Here is a 12,623-nt window from a genome sequence, read left to right on the forward strand (position 1 = left end):
TTCTTTTGTCCATGAAACCATAAAGCTGCACTTTCTTTTTGCCTTATAGTCTGATTTGTCATAACTTCTCCGTTTTGTGGTAAGCTTTTCTTTGGCTGTCACTTCTTCACCCTGACCTGTCTTATTTGACTCAGCAGAACTAAAATATATATCTGTCTGTGAAGGTTCTCAATCATCCAGGTCATCGTAGTGAAATATATATCCTGCCGCACTCACATAAGCTCAGTGATTCTCTGCGCGATCAACCTCTCACATGTTTAAGCTGCGGGAGATTTCACTTGTCATGTTTGCATAGTAAGCTAACAATTAATAAGACGATGTCAGAGGAATTGGTGCACAAATTATCATCACTCACAGATCAGTGCTGTCGCTCTCTATACACAGTTCGCGCGATTGCAAAGTGAAAAAAAAACAAGCGCAAATTCAAACACGATTTCAATATGTCACATATTGACAGTGGCTCACCCAATGACATAATTACCCAGCTACATTTCTGAAAGAATGCAAAAGCATTGACATATATTTTTCCTTCCTACAATAGCCCGACAGGCAGGGGAGAGATAGCCCCGGGACGTCGGGCTAGCGATATTGCGAGCCCTGTATCTGATTGAGGAATCACTCATCTTTGGAAAAGAGAGTTTATTACAGAGAAATGTCTCTTTCCAAAATAAAAGCTATACTATCCGCTTCTTCTGGGCTATATTCTCAGCAGCATATTAAACATATCAGGTCTCCATAAGGAGAATCCTGTGCTAACAGCTGTCTAAATGACTCGGCTAAAGTTTGTAGCATGCATTCTTGTTTTTGTCTTTGCACTAGGATGATGTCGGTGTAAATGTTCAGTCATATTCGTTGTGTTCCCACTAGTGCTTTCAGGTTAATCTCGTTGAAATAACCTTAACGCCACAACACGGCAAATCTCCGTTAACGAGCTACCCTATACAGAGGGGCTAGACACACGTTAACGAGCTAACTGCGCTAACACACTAGCTCCCACCCATGTAATTGAGCATTGCATGGCACATCCAACATACTGTTTTACTTTAGTCCATGACTCGCTTACCTTCAGGGTCATACGTCAGATGAAAACCAAAATAATTCCAAACGCCAGATCTGAATGAGGGTGGGGAGGTCCACTTCTGTCTCGCTAGCTTGCCCTGCGCTCTTCCTTCTGACCATCCTGTCTGTGTTGAGTGCTCAGTGAATCTGCGTTCGACTACTCCGCCTAGGCTGCACTCTCGAGCCTAGGCGGAGTAGTCAAATGCAGATTCACTGAGCGCTCAACACAGACAGCATCGTCAGAAGGAAAGTTGATAAAATAAATTACAAATTTTGTATTGTTCTTTTTTTTTCTCCCCTTTGGTTTTCTTTCTTTCTCTCCCCCTCTTTCTTTCATTCTTTCCCCCTGTCCTATCCCACAGTCATGTCTGTCCCGTTTGCAACTGAAAATAAAATAAATTCATAATTATAATAAAGGTCAATCAAATGGACCAATATGATGATCCACTTAAAATAAATCCTCTTGGCATCTTTCTTGGCCTCAAGACAACAATTCTGATGGCTATAGATCCAAACGGGACACAAAAAAAAAAAAAAAAAAAAAAATTGAAAAAAATTGTATTGTTCGATACATATGCGTACCGAACCGAAAGCACTGTATCGAACGGTTCAATATCGATACGAATATCGTTGCACCCCTAATGTATGTATATATATATATATATATATATATATATATATATATATATATAATGTTCTTCCTCTACACCCCCCCCCCAATTTTTGCACATGTCGAGGAGCGTGTCAGGCTACATTTCACTGTGTGTTATACTTGTATAACTATGCATGTGACAAATAAAGAACCTTGAACCTTGAACAAATACTTACATTAAAAAAAAAAATTAAAAAAAAAGCCTTGGAGGTTTCAACATTGGACTGAAGTGCGTGTTTGAGGATCATGGAAACAAATAGGAGGAAAAAGTCAAGAACAAAAAATAGTTTACAAGTGCAGATTTTTGTGAATAAAGTCTGTTGTGGGGTCCACCTGTGAGATTGAGCCTTTCTATGTGGTTTTGTCTTTAGGTACAAAGACATGTATTTTATATTAACTGGTGATTCTTAATTCAATGGATGTGAGATATGCATAGTATAAATTAATGAATAAAAGTATGGGTAAATGTAGAATGTAATCTCAAACTTTCACAATTTTTTAATTATAACACACTTTGTACGCAAAGTGTGTACAGTCCAAGTTCAATAGAAACAAAACTCATAAAGTATTTTCAGCTATCAAGTTTCCATTCAAATCTTGCAGAAATAGAGGGATATAGATTGAAGCCATGCTTTCAAACCCTGCCGTCAAAATGTTGGAGCAGAAATCAAGACTCGTCAAACAAACCAAAGGTTTTTAGATCATTCAGTGATGACAAGTCTGTGTAAATGGTACTCATAGTCTCCTGTTCTTAGAACTGTCACTGACTATAGTCTTCTGCTTCAAGTTGCCACGTGTTATACATGCATAGTGTGCATATCTTGGTTGTAACAAATGGTTATTTGACTTAATGCTGCCTTCTTGCCTTCCTACCCTGAAGCAGTCTGAATATTCTCCTCCGACCACTAGGATCACAAAATTTCTGTTCACTGGATATTTTCTCGTTTTCAGATCATTTTGAGTAAAGCCCATAGATGGTTTTGCAGGAATGTGTCACAGCTGAGTAGCCGGTGTGTTGTGGTGTGGACCGAAAAGCAGAATGCACAGGAGGTAAAACTGAAGTATAACAAAAACCAAGCCTTTTTTTAGGCTGTTAGTGAAAAAACAAAGGCAAATAGAGGCAAAGACTAAATGATAACCTAAACTTCGAACAGGTAGAACTAAGAATGAAGCTACGACATGAACCTGAACAGGAGCATGCAAAAATCAAGACGTGAGGAAACCATAACAAGAGCATGAAAAAACCTGAGACCTGAAGAGACATGAAAATCCATGGACATGATGTAATGGAGACCAGGGGTTCCATTACCTGGTTGGTATTGTTAATAATAAATTGTTGGATTGGGAATTTAAAATGCGGTAATAAAGAAAACACATTAGTTCTTATGGAGTCTTTTATTAGGTTATTTGACATACGATTAAATTGACAGCTTGTAACAGAAAAGAGACAGTGGGACTGGCCATCCTACCTGTGTCGGAGAAGAGCCAAAGTTAGAGCTGCTTGCAGTTAATCATTTATCAATAACCTAAACATATGTGAAATGAGAACTTGTAAAGGTACTCACCTGTCCTGGTTGCTTCTTGCAGGATGTGGAGCAAAAGAGTGAAAGCGGCTCAATCACCTGTTTAAGAGCTCTTGGAGCAGACCAGTGTGCCAGGTTAGGGAGTGTGGTTAAAGAGGGTTTTAATTTAGATAGAAATGAGTGAAGCTTATGTTATTGGTTTGTTTATAGTATGTGTTGGAAATATGTATATGTTTGTGATGTGCTTTAATGTTATGGTATGTTTGTTTGGGTGGAGGGTTATGTTTCATGTTGATTAGTTAACCCCCATACTTGGGCTATTCCGGATACTCACCTGAAAAGGTAGAGTATAAAAGGAAGCCATTTTGTTTAGTTGTGGTTAGTGTTTTGTGCTGTTATCATGCTCCTTCTTTAATAAAGTGCCAATCCATGGATGTCTTTTACTCCAGTCTCGCGTCATATTATTGGACAGAACCTATGACCGCCGGCCAAAACTGACACATGAGATAAACATATGCCCCAACAATGAAGAAAGGGAGACAGAGGACTTAAATACACAGAAGGGTAATGAGGGAAGGGGCAAGGGATAAGCAAAATTAATCACATTCAACATGGAACACTAGACTGTCAAAATAAAACAGGAAACATAATGAGATGTAGACTGTGACAACATAAGCCTGACAACAGAACATGGAACATGCAGACATGAAACAAGTGACAGATTGGGGAGATGAAATGGATCGCAAGAAGAGGAATATGGGAACACATAAGGTGGACGAACAACAGGCAAAACTAAAAGTCATACATAAAGGACATGACAGACTTACACAGGAAACAGAAAATTACTCATAAAAAAGGAAGTATGGATGATAACATTAACAAGACTAAAACCTAACTAAGACATAACAATAATAACACTAGAACTTAACATTTCTCCAATACATCATAAGAAATCAAAAAATACAAAACAAACTCTCAGACCCAGTACCCTGATAGAAAGTCCCAGGGGATCAATGGTTTCTCTATAATTCAGAAGGCTGTCTTCACCATGTTTGTATGACTTAAATGTAATAGGTTGGTGTGATGGGCTGAATAGACATTTGCATGAAAACAAATTCAATCATTCTTCAAATGTTGGCTGACACTCACTCTTTTTTTTCCTAGCTTTGGCCTTTCATCTGATTGTCCATGTTTGGCCTTGCACTTGCACTCAGGGTCTGTGACTTGTATCTCCATCTTGCTATAGATGAATGGATAGTCATGTTCTGCTTCTAAAATGCACTGCTCCAACCTCCTTTCTGTGATTAATGGTCACTCTTTTAGTTGACAAATCCCTCCCGAGATTCAGAGAGGGGGAACTGCTAGGGAGACAAATGTTGCTTGACAGTCAATGCCACAAGGTTTTTCTTTCACCTCTTTAAGTCGGTAGTTGTTTCAGTTTAATTCATTTTGATTTCTGTGCTTTTTTCACTTGTCACTGAGTAGATTACACCCTATACTAGTGCAAATAGAACAGATTAAAGTTTTACTTTCATTTAACATTAAAATACTATAAATACAATACATTACTGCTGTGCTTTTATCTATTTATTTTTACCTTTTGCAAAATCTGAGAATATTTCAGCAATAAGTGATGCACTGCATTGTCAACTTACAGCAAGAAAGCTGTTGGTTTGAATCCTCCCTGGGGTGTTCCTGTGTGCAGTTTGGACACTCTCTTTGCTTGTGTAGGTTTCATCTGGGTACTCCGGTTCCTCCCACAGTCCAAATGCAAACATTTAGGACTAAGGAGACCAATCGCTGGACTTGGAGAGGAATAGTATCGCAGGAGTCTAGCTGCTCAACAGTCTATGGTCTTCTTTGTTTTTATTATTTTTCATTTAATGAAATGTTTTTCAATTAGTGATTAGTGCACCTTCTTGATTTCTTATGGTTTTGTTGGGGATTTTTGTTGTTGCTTTTTTTTTTGCATATTTGTGGCACTTAAATGTTTCAGATAAAGATAATCAGAGTTAAAAGGGCCTATTTTGTCCCTTGAACCGAATTGTTGGTAAATCTAGCCCACTTTTCTTTGCAGAATTGCTTTAATTCAGCCACGTTGAAGGGTTTTGAGCATGAATGACTTGTTTAAGGGCATACCAAAGCATTTCTGTCCAATTTGGTTCCCGATTTTAAACAGGCCACTTGAAAAACTTCTGTGTCAATCAGAGGTGATATTGCTGGTGTTTTTCCAAACATCGTCCTGCTGCTTAACCCAAGTTACCTTTAACCGTAGGTCACAAGCTCATGATCAGACAGGATTCTCTGGAAGAGAGCAGAATTCATGGTTCGATCAATTACAATAAATTGTTCAGGTTCTGAATCAGCAAAGTAGCCCCAGACCATCACACCACAACAACCATGTCTGACTGTTGGTATTATGTTCTTTTTGTGAATTCTGCATTAATTTTACACTAGATATAACGGAATCCAAACTTTTCACATTTTATGTTTTCAGTCGACAGGATAGTTTCCTAAAAGTCATAGGGATTATAAGAACGTTATAACAAGCTATATTAGAACTGGACCATTTACTATCTATTTTTGGTAAATGTGAGATGAGTTTTTGTTTCTTTTTCGCCAACAGTGTTTTTTTTACCTTAGAACACCATGGATGCCATTTTTACCCAATCTCTTGTGAGGCCTTCAGTTCTTTAAATATTATTCTGGATTCTGTTATGAACTCCTAGATAAGTCATCAGTGCCCTCCTGGACTGATTTTGGGATATCAGTTGCTTTGAACAGCTGTTTGGCCGTCCAAACAGAGAATAGCCAGTTGCGGACGAGGTCATGGTATTGTGTGTGTACTTGATCCACGTGAGCTGGCTGTGCCAGGTGGTGCCTTGCACAGCCACCAGAACAGTTTTTGCAGAAAGGTAATTGTGCATTGGTGGTTCTTTGTGTCCGGGGATGGGCGTCCAGGTACGCACCGGCTCACTCCTGGTGGCTGCTTGTCGGGGCCTGGAACCTGGGGCTTGCTCGGGCCCCTTTGGGGGTGGGGTGCCCTCGGCCTCTCGGCCTGGGGCTCGGTCACTCTGGCACAGCTGGCTCCCGGCAGAGCTCACGGGCACATCACTGCAACCCCCCTGGCTTCTGCTCCGCAGCTGCTGAGTTGCTGAGTAGTGCACTCAGCACACAAACTACACCCTTTTTGGCTCCTACCTCAAAGCACACTGTGCGCTGTCGATCTTACGTGCTGAACAATAATATTCAATATTTAGTATTTACTGTTATATTCACATAGATCATCGTGATGATGTTGTTTATTATATTGCTCTCTTTTTTTTTTGCTTGTTTTCTCTTTTTTCTTTCTCAACAGGTGATCCAGGCGATTGATATATGTATTTTTTGTCTGTTTGTTTGTTGGTTTTTGTTTTTTGCCCTTTATCACCGTTCCTCTTCCCCGCTATTTGTCTTTCCCTCTTTCTTTCTCCCTTTTCGTTTCCCCAGTCAAGTCTGTCCCGTGTTTAGCAAGAGAAAATAAAATAAAATAAACAATAAAAACAAAGGTGAATTAAATAGACCAATATGGCAAGGCTGGAATGGTCCATTTGGTAAAGTAAATCCGTTGGACATCTTTCTTTGCCTTTAGACAATAATTCTGATGGCAAAAGAACCAAAAGGGACAGGCAAAAAAAAAAGAAAGAAAAAAAGAGAAAAAAAAAAGAAAGGTAATTGTGCGATTCACTCCAGGGTGATATGTGAATTTGACCCAGCATGGTCCCATTGAATTACCTGGGAACATCCCATATGGAAAAGAAATAGTAAAAACATATATGATTTACTCATGAAAGTGGCCACTTTCTCATTACTTTCATATATTTTTTTAGTAAATATACAAAACATACAAGTTTCATTATATAATTTTTCAAGGGATCTTATATGTGTTTTCACTCTTGTATGCTTTTCATACAAGTTTCATACAAGACAGATAAAAACTTTATAAGATTTATATATATCTTTTCCATATGGGATTCCACCAAATGTGGAGTCTATTATCATGGTCCGGTTCTGCCCCCTTAAGCCAATACTTCAATTGGACTAGTTTTACGTCTAGAAATTCATGGTCACCAATATCATAGCTTTTCTCTACAGGGGAGAAATGACGTGAAAAGAAGGCACATGGCTGCAGCTTACCATTTACCTGTTGCTACTGCTCCAAGTCTGGTATCCAAGGCATCCACTGCTTTGATAAACTGGTGGGATGAGTCGACTAGAACAGCATTTTTGGGAGAGGTAAGACTGGATAGGGGGGAGAGCTATCCTTCTGAACTCTTTAACAAACAATGGTAGAAGTTTGCAAAAAAAAGCTCTCCAACTGTTTTCTATGTGACGGACCAGGCCTGTTCACTACTGCCTGAATCTTGGCAGGATCACATTTGAGTTGTTTCTTCTCAATTACATAACGAAATGAGACTATGTCTGTTGTTAAGGGTGTCTCTCACCCTTCATGAACAGTTTGTTTTCCAAGCGATCTTGCAGGACTTGTCTGACATGGATCTTGTGTTCCTGAACAGATCTAAATATGAGAATATCATCAAGATACACCAAACGAAATCCCAGATCAAATCCCAACAAACATTGTTCAGCAACAACTGGAAGACAGCAGGAGCTTTTGTTAAACCAAAAGGCATAACAAGTTACTCAAAATGTCTGAGATGTGTATTGAAGGCTGTCTTCCACTCGTCCCCCTCCCATATCCTCACTAGATGGCAAGTACTCTGGAGATCCAGTTTGGTAAAAATGATGGCATCCTGTAACAGCTTGAAAGAAGAGGTAAGTAATGGCAAAATGTATTTGTTTTTAACTCTAATTTTGTTTGATGCACGGTAATCAATGCATGGGAGCAGAGTTTTATCTTTTTTTTCCACAAAGAAAAACCACTCATCCTCCCCGTAAAGGTAGAGCATGAGGGGCGAATTTTACTGTGGCAAGAGAGTTAGTTATGTACTTCTCCATTGCCTCCCGCTCTGGTTTGGAGAGACTGTAGAGGGGCTGGTAGGCAAAGGGGCCCCAGGAAGGAGATCTATGGCACAATCATAGGGTCTGTGTGGAAGGAGTGAGAGAACTAGGTCCTTTCTACAGACATGGGGTAACAATGGACAGATCTGGTGGTTCAGACAGGGAAGTTGAGAAGTCAGCTTATTGAGCGGGAGAAGCAGATTTCAGACATGATAGATGACCCACTGCAGTTTGCCTATTGGGCAAACAGGTCGGCCGAGGATGTAGTCAATATGGGACTACACTATATCCTGCATCATCTCAACCAATCGGGGAATACGTCGGGATCCTGTTTGTGGAATTCAACTCGTCTTTCAACACTGTATCCCACATATCCTTTACCAGAAACTCACCCAGCTTACTGTGCTCACCTCCACCTGTCACTAGCTTTGGATCACCAGCTTCCTGACAGACAGGCAGCAGCAGGTAAGACAGAAGAGCATCACATCTGACACACAGATCATCAGTAATGGCCTCCCCCAGGTGTGGGTTCTCTTTCCACTGTTCTTCTCCCTCTATGCAATTCACTGCACTTCAGGAGAACCATCTGTTATAGAAGTTTGCAGATGACATCACCATCACTGATCTGACCCAGAATGATGACAAGTCCATGTACAGACAGGAGGTGGACCAGTTGGTTCACTGGTACACTCAAGATTGTTGAAATGACCCTAAGCCCTGAATTTGATCTAGTGGAGAGGCAAAGTTCCCCTACTGTTTTTTATAGGACTAGTCGTACTCTGCTTCCTACCCATCAGCCTCTGCATCAAGCTCCCCCCATGTGACCAGTGTGGGGAGTCCATGCAGCACAGTCATGCGAAATTAACATCGGAGGAGTGGCGGCAGAGGATTGAGGCCAAACTCTGTATATATTGGAAACAGTTGGCCACTTCATTGTGTCCTGCCTAATTTGGCCAAAAGACAGCACCTGCCAGTAGGAGAGGAGAGTGTGGAGTGGTTGGGTAACCTCCCCTGAGAAAATGAAAACACCCATGCAGCGCCTGGTCACCATTATTTCAATCAATACACATAGCCTTTCTTCTTCTTGTGTTGCTAGAGTCCAGTGCAGAACTGGACAACAGATAACATCGTTTGGATGAGCAGTTAGTGAAACAGCCTAGTATCATTATCCACCTTCTATTCTCGATGGCAGTAATAGCATTGAATGGTCAATCTCTTTCCGCCATAACACATCAGATTGAGCCAGTTCACACTGATAAGCATATCAGGAGCAACTTAGAGTTCAGTATCTAGTCCAAGGATACTTTGGCATGCAGACCAGAATAGCCAGAGATCAAACCTCAGATATTCAAATTAGTAGATGACCTGCTCTATCTCCTGCTCTTCCTCCACAGCCATAGGCACCCCAAACTGAGTTAGTTACAAATAATATTAGTTGGATTGTGTATTCCGCGTGTTAGATGTTCATGGGCTATACGTGTTGAGTTTTATTTTGTGTATTGTATTTAGTTTTACTTCTTTCAATTTTAATTACGTTTTTTGTCTTGTCCACCATGATTGGTTTAAGTTGTGTTTGTTTTCCCCACCTTTTTTGTCTTCCCTCATTACCTCAGTGTATTTAAACCCATGGTTTATCTTAGTTTCACAGAATTTTATTACAGAGAATAAACACTGCACTGCGGCCTAACAAGACAAGCACAGACATGCTGTTATTATCTGGAGCTCCATGAAAGTTCTTGTTCATGTTGCAAGGATGATCATGAGAACTGGGGTGGATCGCCCAAAACTAGATGTGAAGACCTTGTTAATAATATTAAAGGAAGTTCTGGTGAGGGTATGGGTACAACTTTATCTCACTAAGGAGCCAATGGACAGGGATGTGTACCATAAAATCTTCCACAATAACGTCCTTCGCTCAGTAAGAAGACTGAAGATGGGCTGAGCATAAGTCTTCCAGCATGACAATGACCTAAAAGATACCACCAAGGCAACAAAACATAGGCTAGACAAGTCCATTAAGATCAAGATGGAGTGTCCTAGTTAGTCTCCAGACCTCAATCCTATAGAAAATGTTGAGAGTTACCAAATGGCAGCCAAGAAACCTAATGGATTTAGACAAATTCTATAAAAATCACCCCGGAGAGGTGAGCAAACCTTGTGAATAACTGCAAGAAATGTCTCATGATTGTCCTTGTCGACAAGGGTTTCTTCACCAAGTACTAAATCATGTTTTGCTTGGGCATCAAATACATGCATTTCAATTTATAACTTTTGTTTAATGTGTTTTTATGGCTTGTTATTACAATAAATTACCATAAAAATTAAAGACTCTTCATTTCTTTGGAAATAAGCAATATTTGTCATGATTCGGCTGTGTGGCAGGCAGGAGAGGACCCAAATGCTAACTCACGGGGACACGGGGAATAAACTCAGAGAGCACAGCTTTCTTGCTGGAAAGACAGATCACGAGTAATACAAAACTAAACTGGGAAAAACTAAATATAAAGCTCACCAAGAAACACAGGGAGAATCACACACAGCATGAGGGAGAACGCGACACAGAACTGAGGGAGACGCAGACATAAATACACAGAGGGTTAACGAGGGAAGTGGGAGCACACGGGGAACACAGGTGACACTGATAATCATAACAAGTCACGGCAGGAGTGAACGCAACACTGACGGGAGACGGGCAAAGTAAAACAGGAAGTACAGAGGTTCAGACAGGACGAGAGAGAGCACGGGGAGAACACAGACATAACAGGCTGGGGAAACATGGAATAAAACACAAGGAGAGACGAGGGCTCACAAATACACAGAGGGGCACACAGGGGGTAAGAGTCACAAGGGGAACACACATAAGGAACAACATAACAGGGCAACCCAGGAAGCATGGCCTAAATAAGGAACAAAATACATGAAAACTGCGAATACTGGGCCAACATGGCCCAGGATCATGACAATATTGGGTTTACACTTCATTAATTGCGGGCGATCGTTGCTCAAGAGTTGGCAGTTCGCCTTGTAATCGGAAGGTTGCCGGTTCGAGCCCCGGCTTGGACAGTCTCGGTCGTTGTGTCCGTGGGCAAGACACTTCACCCGTTGCCTACTGGTGGTGGTCAGAGGGCCCGGTGGCGCCAGTGTCCGGCAGCCTCGCCTCCGTCAGTGCGCCCCAGGGTGGCTGTGGCTACAATGTAGAGCGCTTTGGGGTCCTTAGGGACTAGTAAAGCGCTATATAAATACAGGCCATTTACCATTTAATTTTTGTCTGTTTTGGGGACATTTTTTTAATTGGGATTTATTTTGTTTTAAAACTTAAAATACAAATATTATTAGTATGTTAATAATTAAGATGGGTGAACATATAGAAAGCTGTAAAGTAAAATTTAAACTCACTTTTCAGGGGCTAGTTGCTCCTGAAAAAAATACATTAAAAAAACGTAAGTACTTCCAATAAACTCACTTTTCAGACCACTGACCAGACCTGACCCAACAGTCATTGGTCACTCACAGCTGAGGAATCTTGCTGCATGTCTTTTGCAGCATGTGCTTGTTTTTCACACATAATTGGTCATTTACGTAACTTTCATTTTGTGGCCAAATCAGCCATCTGGAAAGTACTTTGTGTATAAAAATGTAATTATGTAAGATTTATTGCTTGATTTAGAAAAAAAATTGATACTATGTATTTACTAAGACTTTGTTAAGTTGATGTATGGATGTAGAATGATATATTGTAAACACAGAACTTGAATATTAAATTATATGGAAGATGATTACTGCATCTTCTGTTCAAAATCCTAGGTCCCTAGTCACCTTCCTATCTTCCTGCTCCCCAAGCCTTTTCCATTTGTCAAATAGTTGACAGCAACTGGCAATGTTAGATGAGCAGTGAATCCACCTGTGACAACCATTTATATGTGATTAATGGACAAGCCATAGCCCAGCATGGGCCACTAGAGGTCGAAAAGACATCAAACCAACGCAAATCACAGCAATTAGACCAGGACTAATAAGATTCATATGCAATCTATGTGCAGGTCGGTGGTTTAATCCAGTCAGCTCCTCCAGTCCACATGTTAAAGTGTCCTTGGACAACACATCCCCAACCCCAAGTAGCCCCAATGTGGCTTGTAGTGAAAACTACTTTGTTTGCTTGGTTAGAGTAGCATAAATGTTTGCCATAAAGGTCTAAGTTATGCAATTTATTTCCTATTATAGATGTATGCACTTTAAAACTAACATTTATATGGCGACCAAAATTTAGAAATACAGATCTGTTTAGAATATATAAATAGCCAATATGACATTTTAAAAAGATATAATTAATGTTTAACAAATGTTTCAGAGCTTGGGGAGAGTGGATTTTTTTTAAGGTTTTACAACAC

Source organism: Maylandia zebra, linkage group LG9, assembly GCF_041146795.1.
Source record: "Maylandia zebra isolate NMK-2024a linkage group LG9, Mzebra_GT3a, whole genome shotgun sequence".
NCBI classification, from domain to species: domain Eukaryota; kingdom Metazoa; phylum Chordata; class Actinopteri; order Cichliformes; family Cichlidae; genus Maylandia; species Maylandia zebra.